Here is a 12,788-nt window from a genome sequence, read left to right as displayed (position 1 = left end):
TTCTGGAGCAGAAATTCTGCTTTAGAACTTTTGAAGAGTTTGGACCAACTATGAAGGTGGGGGATGGACCAAGTATGAGTTTAGTGGATGGGGATAAGATCTTTATGAAACCTAGTATTTTGCTACCAAAACAAACAAGCACAAAACAGTAGATAACAAGATAACTTCAAAGATTTAAGAAGAAACTTCCAAGGCACGTGTTCACTTGTCAACATAATTATAGGGCAGTGAGTCTCTCGAGGTTGAATCTAATTAGTACTTTAGTTACTTAATGAATGTTTATAATTTTAAGAAAAAATATTGTTTTTATTCAATTGTGTATCGCTTATTTGCTTTTAATTCTTAACAAGCAATAGCTACAGTTTTAAAAATCCAAGATATAAGTAATATTTATTGGTCACCTAAACTGCTTTACACAAATGTGCAATATTTGTTATATATTAAATGTTAACATGAATACAGCAAGCCTTTCAGCAAAATGTCATTAAGAGACTGTTTACAGAAAAGCAATTTCTTTCAAGCAATCTTTAAAATCAGACAATCAACAAGTAATTATGAAGCCATCTAATGATTTTTAGTTAACAATTAATTATCGTATTTGAACATCTCCGTAACACTCTGGGGTAAGAATTATCATCCTCATTTTCTAAATGAGGAAGTAAGCATTAGCAAAAATTAGATAACTTGCCCACCAACAGAGTTCTAGCTAATTCTGAAGATCTTGCTCTTTACAACGTCCTCTACTGGACAAGTCACTATTATTATAGACATGAAAAGGTGTGCAGTTAGGGGTATGTAGGTGGCTCAATGGTTGAGCATCTGCCTTTGGCTCAGGTCGTGATCCCAGGGTCCTGGGATAAAGTCCCACATCAGGCTCCCTGCAAGGAGTCTGCTTCTCCCTTTGCCTATGTCTCTGCCTCTCTCTCTCTCTCTGTGTTTTTCATGAATAAATAAATAAAATCTTAAAAAAAAAAAAAAAAAAAGGTGTGCAGTTAGGCCCCATTTCCAGTGCTCTTACTCCTAAACCACTTGTCTGCTTTGGGTTTAGACAACTTTACCCTTTCTATTAATTTTTTTGCACAACTACTGTTTTTTGTTCATTCACTCTGAATGATACGTTGTATGAAGGTAGCAAATTATGTTTTATGTTTTGACTTCATTTACTCAGTTTTGAACAGGTAAGTGGAAATGCTGTGTTCATAGTTACTAACTTTCCACATTATGGGACCTGAGAAGTTAGAATAAGAAATCCTTTAAACTAAAAGACTAATACTTAATCTAAATTAGAAGTATATTTGAACTATTTATGGGGGTCTTTTATTTCCTGGTTAATGTATATTACCTTCTAACTTTGCCAACAGTGATAAAATACAGCCTTGTCATATAACTTTCTCAGAAAAGTACAATGTAGAGAGGGTGAAGTCTGTGCCCATCAGCACTGAGCCTACATCTTTGTCATATAAAGCACACTGAGATAACAGAGGACAAACGGCACTGGCTTGAGTCTAGCTTCAGTCCCAAATCTAAGAAGAGAGTTGAATAGTCACTAACATTTTAATTTTCTTCCTTTCCTTCCCTCCCTTTCCCTTCTTCCCTTCTCTCTCTAGACACTGTACACATATTAACACATTTCTTCCCAATAATAACCCTCAGAGGTAGGCACAAGTTTTGTCTGTTTTATACATGCTACTCAACTTTATTTTTTACTTCAGACAGGCAAGTTTCAGTTGAATCCCTTAGATTCAGATTTCAGAACCAATATTCTACATTGCCAAAGTCCTGGAGGGCCTTACGTCAGCAGTTCAGATGAGGAAAATAAACCAGTTCCTGTGTGGCCCAGGTGCCTTCTTCAGTTCATGAGATTTGTTTCATTAAAAAAGGGTGACATGCGAAAAGTTTCTGACTATCTTCAAAGATTTAGACTCAAATTTTAAATTTTCAGGGAGAGAACTCCAGAAACAGCCCAAAGAGTCATGGCTGGAGGTTCAGTCTTGCAGCACTGGTGTCTGTAGTCAAATATAAGATAGTGTACGAAGCGACAGAATTGTTCCACACCTCAGCCCAGCCCCTTTCCATATTCCTACCTGTGGCAAAAAGGAGGGTCTCCATTATTTTTGTCATAATCTGCCTAAATTTGCTGGCACCTCTAATGCCTCTCTCTTCATCTAGAAATAATGTCATATATTCCCCTTAACTCTTCTATGCCTGCACTCATGGGCTGCCCTCCATAGGCTCTGGCTGTACCCCACAGCTTTTCATCGCTTGCTTTGTTTTGATGCCTGAAGGATATTCTCCTGTGCCCTGGTTTTCACCTCTCTGCTTAGAACACCTCTCTGCTACAGTGTGAACACTGTAGTACTCTGCCTGCTTTGGTTTTAATTCTGGTTTCTCCTTTGTACTTTATCTTAAAACGTCTCTTGGCTATAAGCTCTGCAACCCAAGTAAAGCTTCTGACACTACTGCCAAGGTCTGCCATCTACTTGCTTGCAATTAATTAAGATTACCTCATGATTCTGATCTTACCTGGCTCACAACCTCAGTTACAACTTCTCTATTGCTCCGATTCCTTAGTCAATTTACTTCTATTTAGATTTTTTTAGTTTAATAAGCTCCCTAGTGTCTTAATTATTTGCCTAAGTGAGAATTTTAGATACTACAGAAGAATATTGAGATGTTCTAGATTCACTGGGGCATCTCCAGCTATACCATAGGTGCTGATTACTTAGTTGAATCAATAAATTAAGTAATACTTAATAAATTAAGTAATTATTTTATTTTTTAAAAGATTTTATTTTTAATCTCCACATCCATTGTGGAGTTTGAACTTTCAACCCTGAGATTAAGAGTCACACACTCCACCAACTGAGCCAGTCAGGCACCCTGATTCAACTATCTTAAATGGAGCATTTATTACAAGTCAAGCACAGGCATGGAGGACACCACTTAGGCCAGTCTCTGCTCTTGTAGAGCTTTAGTGTGAGGAGAAAATAAGCAAGTAAACAAGCAAATGATTTCAGAATGATAAATGCTGTTTTAATCCATTTGGATTGCTATAACAAAATAGCACAGACTAAGTCACTTATATACAACAGAAATTTATTTCTTACGGTTGTCAAGGCTAGGAAGTCTAAGGTCGAGGTGCCAGTATAGTTAGGTGTTGGCTCTTTTCCGGGTTGCAGACTTCTCTTTGTATCCTTACATAGTGGAAGAAGGCTAATAAGCTCTGTGTGGGCTTTTTCATAAGGGCAGTAATCCCATTCATGAAGACTCCACCCTCATGCCCTAAACACCTCCCAAGGACTCCACTTCCTAATACCACTACCTTGGGATTTCAACTTATGAATTTTGAGAGGACACAAATATTGAGACTATAGCAAATGCTATTATAAAACCTGAAAGAAGAATGAGAAAGATAGCAATGGGGGTTGAAAAGGTAAGCCTTGTCCACGTTTAAGTGAAATATGCCATGTTGATTCTTAAAGAGATTATATCAGTTAACACTCTCTCCAAGAATTGAGAAGCCTGATTTCCCCATATCCAAACTAACATTGTATTGTTATACTTTATAAAGACTTTGCCAACCTAGGTGATGTAAAAATGGCATCTCATTGTCATTTTAATCACAATTTCTTTTATTTAAGAAATTGGGCCATTTCATAGTTTCTTTGCTGTGATTTTCTATGTCCTTTTCCCATGTGAGATTTACATCTTTTTTTTTTTTTAAGATTATTTATTTATTCATGAGAGACGCAGAGAAGGAGAGGCAAAGACATAGGCAGAGAGAGAAGCAGGCTCCATACAGGGAGCACGATGTGGGACTCGATCACATAACTCCAGGATAACACCCCGGGGGGAAGGCAGGCGCTCAACCGCTGAGCCACCCAGGCGTCCCGGTTTGCATTGTTTTGAATTGATCTGTTTAAGAGTTCTTTATATAGAACAATTAGCACTTTGTCACATGTTCTAATGTGTTCTCCAATTAGTGTTTTAACTTGCTGTGATATTATATCCACATAAAAGGTAAGCTTCCTTCTTTATGCTTGTCTCTAAATATTTGGAGAACAAAAGAATTTTGGGTGAGGTTCCCTAGCAGCTAACTTAAGATAAAGTTTCATGTGTAGTGATTTATTAAGGAAGTTTTCTCAGGAAAAAAACGCTTAAGGAGAATAAAAGAAGCAGAAGGAGATGTAGCCAAGAAATGATGCAATTTCAATAAGGTCCTGAGGAGGGCAGCATAAGCTTGCTCACTCAAGGGATCCAGGTAAGGGCTGCGGGAAGCAAAACCACAGTGAATGGCACACTAACTCTGGGAACAAGATACACAACAGATTATATAAGGGACCTAGGGGGACCTGTGTGAACGGTGCCAGTGTCTGTTAATAATATATGGTTCAAGGACCAATGAACAGAAAGAATAGGGAAGTTCAAAAGCAACATTTGATTTCAGTGTGGAAATCTTATTATTTACTTGTGATTAATTATTAAACTAGGCAACAGAAACAATCTACACAGTCAGGACAATTTAGTTCACCCTGACCTAGTCACTAGTGATTACTCATGTACAATTTGTTTTCTCCTCTCCCTTACCTCTTCCTGGATTTTGACAATCAACCTCGATGGTGACAAAGTTTTGGAGAAAGTCAGTTTTGAATAAGTTGAAAGCCAAGTAAATAACTATAGGTTAAACTTTGGAAATCTATGAAAAGAGGTGATAGATTGAAAAGGGGATGCTTAAAAAAAAAAAAAAAAAAAAAAGAAAAGAAAAGGGGATGCTTGGTCTTGGCTAAGGAATACAAGATTTAACCTTGTACTATTGCTAATAAAGAACATCTTTGCTGTATTTCTGGAGCAACTGGAAAATAGCCCCTGATATTGACTCTCATCAGCATCTCAGACTATTTTTTCTTGGAGGATATAGGCTCCACAAAGGAAATGTTATTTTTTTTCTTAAAGATTTTATTTATTTCTTTATATGAGAAAATGAGAGAATACAAACAGGAGGAAATGTCATTCTTAATCCTCTTGTGAAGTAAAATTTTATAAGAATCAAGCTGAGAGCATTTGAAAAACTCTTATGACTCGTTTAATGGTGAAGACTTTTCTAGAACAGAGCATTAACTCTGGGGCTGACTTCTTCCACCTGTCACTTTCATGCATGTCATGTATGTAGATGAGTGATTCCCTAGGATTAGATGGGGGAATTGGGGAATAATGAAGAGTGACTGCTAAAGGGTTTGTAGTTTTGGGGGGAGTGATAAAAATATTCTAAAATTTAATGGGGTAATGAATGCACAACTCTGTGAATATAGTAAAAACCACTGAAATGAATACTTTGATGAATTATATAATATGTGAATTATATCTCAATTAAGTTGTACAATTTTTTAAAAATCCTCTGTATAAGAAAGCAACCCAAATTTTTGACACTTAGAATTCTCACAGATTAAAATCAAGAAAATATGAATTCATTATGAAAAATTGCTAAACACACAAACAAATATGGTATTATTATTAAGGTTAGCAAGAAAAAGAAACATTAAATATACAATCTCCTAATGTTCAAGAATTATAAATATCAAATATAAAATATTAAATATCTATGTATAAAAGGCTAAAAAGTAGCAATATGGAATAATAAAAATGATTAAGCAAAAGACTATCAAATGATAAGCAGGATAAGCAGAAAAAAAACCATTTAGACCCTAAACCAAAACTACAAAACTCCAAAATTAGACTTGTAAAATGGGCCAGATTACTTACAAAGGAAGGCAATTAGATAGAAAGCAGTTTTATCAAAAAAAAAAAAAAAAAGAAAGAAAGACAGAAAGCAGTTTTATCACCAAAAACCTAGGAAACTATGATAAGGATCTACAAAATGCTAAGGGAAAATAACCATCAATCTATACATTTATACCCACTGAGACTAACTTTCTAAATTAAGGGTAAAATTAAGAAATTATCAAATTAAAAACATAGAGAGTTCTCCCCCAGTAGACTTTCACTAATGGAACTATAAAAGATGACCCTCAGTAAAAAGGAAAGTGATCCTAGACAGAAATTTGATATATAAAAATGTAAAATGAGGGAATCAAAGGTAAATGTGTAAGTAAAGCTAAAGTGTCTATATATAATAAAAATAGTAATCATGTTTAATTTGGGAAATTAAAATGAAAAGAAGTAAAATACTGGACAGAAATGCAATTTAACAGGAAGGAAGGAAGGAAGGAAGGAAGGAAGGAAGGAAGGAAGGAAGGAAGGAAGGGAAGAAGGAAAGGAGAAAGAAAAGAAGAAAGAAGGGAGAAGTAGAGAGAGGAAAGCATTCCCACATTATGGCTTTCACAATTCTTAAGAACAATCTGTTTGCGGTCAGTACCACTTAGGTTGTGAAGCAGAACTCCAATTAATGTTTTTTAAAAGATTACATTACTTTTTCTTCTCTTATTATTTAGCTTAATGTTTTTCTCACTGGGAATACACATGAGAGTTGATTGGGGACCTTTTTCAGAATATGCATGTAAGTTCAAGACTTTTGACACCACAGTAGCTAGAAGGCCCAAGAATGCTTGTTTTGGGTTGGCTCCCCAAATGATTTTAATATGCGTCTCTGGCTAGCAAGTTATTATTTATTGTTTTAACAAACATTTTTCAGGTACTTCCTGTGTGCCTGGTCTGAGTTTGGTCTAGAGATACAATGGTGAATAAGATGTCCCTACTTTTCAGGAAATTTTAGTGAGTAGCAGAAGGAAAAAATTAAATGAAAAAAGTGTCCACTGTGCAGGATGAAGTAGTTGCATAGATTATTCATTATTTCCCAATCTCCTGTTCCATTTTTTAATGGTCTAGCCAAATGGCTGTCAGGAATAATAAAGACCACATTTGCCAGTCTTCCTTGCAGCTAAATGGAGTTGAGTGATCAAATTCTACCAAAGGATATAAACTAATGCATTATTTCCCCAGACAGTTTCTGGGAATATAAACTAACAGAGATTTATTGTGTTTGCTTTATTTGGACTTTCTTCCATTGTGCTGCCTGGAATTCAGAGGCAATAGCTAGAATGTCATGCACCATCTTGAGATGATCAGGTAGTGAGTTTGACAATATTTAGTCCCTGTGTTCTTTGTGGAAGAGAATCTTGCACTACCTCCAAAGGGCAAAATAAATTAATATTTTTTAAAGAGAGTAAGGACAGATTTCATATGCCCAGAGGGAAATATAGATTCTAAAAATACAAACAAATTAATTTAAAATCAATAAGTGCTCCTAGGTGAAAGAGTATGGCATCCTTGTACACTTAGATGTATAAACAGTACAATAGGCAATATGGTAGAAAAATAATATTTATTATTTATTTTTTCCTTGACAAAGGAATTGTGTTATTTTGGGTGTAGCAATAAATTTGATTGCAGAAAATTACTTCTCTTAGTATCTTATTAGAACAGAATGCAATAAGCAGTCTCAATGGTGACCTAAGATTTTTATTTTCCAAATACAAAGAATGGAGTATGTACTCTGTTCTAAGTTTCCATAACAAAAGGGATTTGAAGTGAATTTCATTGAAGTGAAAAATTGATGGTTCCTGGATCTGCAGAGAATAACAAAGTGTCAAGTTCATAAACAAATGTTCAGCAATATTAAAAATTTTCCAAGTTCTTAAAATTAGCATTAAAGACAGAGGAAGCAGTAAGTTTATACATTTAGTTCTCTAGTAGAAACACAAAGCACAATATTAAGATTCACTTTGATACATTTATTTTTCCCATTATTGAATTTTATTCTATCATTTTAAATTCTAATAATAGAGCTGCTGCCCAAGATTTAGAATAAGCAAATTTCTAAAAAATATTGAATAGAACCTATATATTACTTTATATTTGAGGTACATGACTTAATAATGGCTTATGTTGGTTAGTTGGTCAATTTTGGCTTTTGTATTTGGATCCTTTTCAGAGTCCCATAACCACTAGATCTTAAGAAATTTTAGATTAGTTTAGCTATACCCAGAAAGTGTATCTAAAACATGATGGAAATACATTTCTTTTTTTCTTTTTCTTTTTGGAAATACATTTCTAATGTATAAGGTCATGAGTTGCCTCCAATATGATTAGATAGAAGTGAAAATGAAACCCAAACAAGACAGTTGTATTTTAGAGATCCTTTGACAGCATACAGAGAACTTCCTCATTCCCTTTTAGAGCTGAATCTTATCCCATTGTCTAGATCTGCTATAATTCACTTAACAAGCCCTATGTTGATATACAGGTGGGTTCATTCTCCATTATTTATTTTTTTGCAATTTATTTGTTGATAAAACTGATTATTTGTGCTATAAAGCTCCTTAAAAGCTGAATTTTGATTATTATATCCCTGTCATGTTGTTCTGCATTTTCCTTTGTTCTTAATGTTTCCTGTGAATTTGAAGATACCTGATCAGATTTCTGCTGATTTCTAGAAGGATTTATCCTTAGCTAGTGTTACATACTTTGGTTAGGTGGTATGTAATGTCTGGCTTCATCTTTTATCATAATGTTAGCAGCCGTGATGATCTGTGCCTTATTCATTAATTCATTAGGAATTGCAAAATAGTTATATTCCAATAGTCTCATACTTTCTTCATTTATTCCCTTGAATATTTCCTTACTCCACTATTTGGTTACCCTGAGGTGTATAGAGTTCATATACGATATGGATAATAAATGGTTGGTTTTTCCCTTGTATTTAACAGTTTTCAAAGTAATAAGTTGGTTCCTTAATATTCTTCAAAGGTGATCAATGAAGGTTTTTCTTTAATATCATTTTGATTTCATGGATTGCACTTCTTTAATGACTCTTGAATTTTCCCACATTTGGCAGCAGAAGACTCTAAGTTGACTAGTGAGTATTTTTGATACAATTCTAGTGATGTTTGATAGCATCCCTGCTTAATGGTATAACAAGATATTTCTGATTATTGCGTACATTTCCTTCTTAGACCTAAAATCGGACATTTACTTAAGAGAACTTGGTTTCTTTTATATGTAAATGATATTTAGAGTATGCAAGCTAAGGGTACATTGCTAGTAGATTAATTTAACCATTTTTCTTACATGGGGTCAAAAAAAGCACTGAATACCTGATACCAGAATCAGTATATTTGTAGATTATATATCTATAGATTAGTATAAAGAAATTTGGTACAAATAAATCTCCTGTATTCTGCTGAGATCTGATGAAAAGATAACTAATTTAAGTTTCTTAAATGCCCCAAAAAGGGGCACCTGGTGGCTCAGTTGGTTAAGCATCTGCCTTTCACTCAGGTCATGATCCTGGGGTCCTGGGTCCTGGGATTGAGCCCTGCATCTGCATTGGGCACCCTGCTCAGTGGGGAGTCTGCTTCTCCCTCTTCTGGCGCTCCCCCCTTTTTGTGCCCTCTCTCTCTCTCTGTCTCTCTCAAATGAATAAATAAAATATCTTAAAAAGAAAAACAAGTTTCCCAAAAAAGGGCTCAAGGCCTGGATACTTCTTTGCAATATTAAGTAGTCATTTCAATACTCTGAATCATACGTAACTTTTTCTTCAAAATAAAGATAATATTGCCTGTCACAGCTTTTATGAAGACCCATATTGAAAGTACTTGATAATAATAGTTAACATTTGTTAGGGGTTTTTTATATGCCAGGTTTTATGCTAAGTATTTTACCTACTTGATTTCATTAAGTCAGGATAAAAGGACAAAAGAAACCATTATTATCTCCCTTTTATAAAATAGAATATTGCAGATTAGAGAGGATAAGTACCTTGCTGTTTCCATAAAGGGAAGTTAGGACAATCTAAAGAAGCTATGGTCATTAAGCAGCTCAGGAAGTAGATTTCCTTTCCAGCAGAAGTGAGCCAAATTAAACAGAGAATCTACGACTGGAATATCTGGAGTTTGATTGAACATGATTAGAAATAGTAGGCCAAATTAAATTTTAAAAATGCATTACATTCATGGTCAAAAGCTGAAAGAATATATTTGGATTCTATTACAACCAGTTAGGGTGGAAAGAAAATTCAGCAACTCCAAACTCTTTCCTTTCCAAAAAGGAAAGAAAACTTTTCCTTTTGCCAGGGGGGTGGGGAGGTGGGTGGGGGGAGTGAGAGGAGTATTTTTTTTTTTAAGCTTTTTATTTTAATTCCACTATAGTTAAAATACAGTGTTGTATTAGTTTCAGGGGTACAATATAGTGATTCAACAATTAGTGCTCATCATGATAAATGTAGTCTTTAATGCTCATTACCTGCTTCACCCATCCCCCACCACCAGATTGGGTTCTTTTACAAACTGGCTCTTTGACTTTGCCAAGTGATTCATTCTCTTTAGGCCTGAGTTCTTCAACAGAGGAGTTAAACTACAGATTTCAAGAGCTATTGTTCTAGGATTAGAATAGAACACTAATGCTTGAGTATTTGAGTATGGTTTGGCAATATCTTACTATTAATGTGTAGAATTAAAAAAAAAAAAAAAAACCCTTGTCATAAATAATGTAGCTGCCATTGATTCAAGTTACTGAACCATTGAATGACTCATTCATTCAAAATACTTAGGACACATACTATGTGCTAGGCACTATAGCAAGTAGTATTCTAGCAAATACTGAACATAATGAAGTCCTCATTTTTCTAGTTTACATTCTAGTAAGGGAAGACAGAAATAAACAAATATGTAATATACACCATGTCAGATGATAATAAATACTACAGGCCGAAAGATAAAAAGAGCTAATATTTGATATAAATTGCTTATTTGTATATTTAATATCTGTCTCTTCCAGCTAAAATGTAAATTCTGGGAAGACAAACCTCTGTTTTGTTCAAGCATACATTTCAACAGTGCCTGATAAGAAGTAATGCTTAATAAATTGATGAATGTAAAAACTGATTATTAGGTGAATGAATGAATTAGGAGGGTGATCTGGAAAGTATTCTCTGATGAAGTGACTAAACGGTAAAAGCTTGACATTTAAAAATTAAAATTTATGGGGGGCACCTGGGTGGCTCAGTCCTAAGCTTCCTACTCTTGATTTTGGCTCAGGTAATGGTCTTGGAGTCATGAGATGGAGAACCACATCAGGCTCCCTGGTCAGCAGGGAATGTGCTTGGGATTCACCCTCTCCTTCTCCCTCTGCCCCTTGCCTCCTCTTTCAAATAAATAAATAAATAAATAAATAAATAAATAAACAAACAAACAAACAAACTTATGGAAAATTGTTGATGAAATTTTGCTCCATCCAGTCGATAGATTCTTATGTGGCTTTAAAGATGACATTCAAATGACATTTATGAAGATTATGAAATAGTACGAAGTCTGCTTATAGCATGGTTAAGTGAAAAACACAGGACACAAAATTATGCATGAATTTTTATTACAATCATGTAAAAAAAAAACTCTTTAGAAGGCTAGAAATACACCAAAAGTTACCAATAGACCAATATGTCAAGAGTGATTATTTGTGACTTTCCTTATTTTTCTATTTTCTAAGTTTTCTATGTGATTATATCATCTTTGATATAAAAAATAAAATTTTTAAAAGTTTATGCAATGATACCTCTCATTCATAGTATTATAAAAGTTTTTTGTTTTCACTTGTATTTCACATTTAGAAATTAGACCTTAACCATGTCCAATAGTCTGACAAGCTGGACCCAGAGCTAAAAACAGCACACTTGGATTGAAAGGTTTCCTAGAAAAGAGAAAAGATGCCTTCTATTATAGCATTATATGTATCTAGGGTTTACCTTCTAAGTAAATTTTCTCCAGGGGTAGAACATGCCTCTCAACAACGCATAAGTGGTTTATAAATAGAACATAATGGGGATCCCTGGATGGCTCAACAGTTTAGCACCTGCCTTTGGCCCAGGGTGTGACCCTGGAGTCCCAGAATCAAGTCCCGCGTCGGGATCCCTGCATGGAGCCTGCCTCTCTTTCTCTCTCTCTGTGTGTGTCTCTCATGACTAAATAAATAAAATCTTTAAAAAAAAGAAAACATAACATCAGAAAGAGGAAATTGGGGACGCCTGGCTGGCTTAGTGGTTGAGCATCTGCCTTTGGCTCAGGTTGTAATTCCAGGGTCCTGGGGTCAAGTTCCGCATTGGGCTCCCTGCATGTAGCCTGCTTCTCCCTCTGCCTGGGTCTCTGTCTCTCTCTGGGTCTCTCATGAAGAAATAAAAAAAAACTTCAAAAAAGAAGAAGAAGAAGAAGAAGAAGAAGAAGAAGAAGAAGAAGAAGAAGAAGAAGAAGAAGAAGAAGAAGAACGAGGAAATTGGCCAAGACTTTGTTTTATTCTAAGTGTTTCTGTTACTTTGATGATTAAGGGAAGATAGTTGAAGATTAGCAACATGTATAAGAGCCAAAGTATGCATGGGATGTGCTATTCCATTTACTTTTGAGAATCCACTGAGCTGAGAACTGTATTACCAAATTTCAGATGAGAAAATGGGAAATATAAATAACTTAGCTAGAGTTGCACATCCAGTTGAATAATGAAAGCATGATTCAAATTAGATTCAAACTGACTCTAAACCACTGCTTAAAAACTTATATGTGGGAACCAAAATATCAAATATTTTTGGTAGAACCCCTTCTCAATGGCACTTCTGGGTCCCTTAAGTGTTTATTAAATATATTTTTAGTGATGATTTTTGTTGCAAAAGACACAAACTACATTTTTATTAGCATGACATCAATTTCTGGATTTAGAGCAATGTCAGCCTAGGCAAACGTGACTACTATCCTGAAGCCTTTTACGATGTTTAAATTGCCAAGGTCTGT

General features: G+C 34.9%; 1 long non-coding RNA gene across 1 annotated transcript; it reads left to right on the top strand.

Annotated features, from left to right (window-relative positions):
• The first annotated feature begins 33 nt into the window (after positions 1–33).
• LOC144288361 (uncharacterized) lies at positions 34–11,428 on the top strand. The gene is made up of 3 exons (XR_013356306.1): positions 34–193; positions 10,792–10,964; positions 11,052–11,428. It is a non-coding gene; the product is annotated as an uncharacterized LOC144288361 (long non-coding RNA).
• Positions 11,429–12,788: the final 1,360 nt, after the last annotated feature.

This window comes from Canis aureus, chromosome 18, assembly GCF_053574225.1.
Source record: "Canis aureus isolate CA01 chromosome 18, VMU_Caureus_v.1.0, whole genome shotgun sequence".
Classification (NCBI taxonomy): Eukaryota; Metazoa; Chordata; class Mammalia; order Carnivora; family Canidae; genus Canis; species Canis aureus.
The sequence above is the reverse complement of the archived record's forward strand: the minus strand, read 5'-3'. Positions and strand labels throughout refer to the sequence as shown.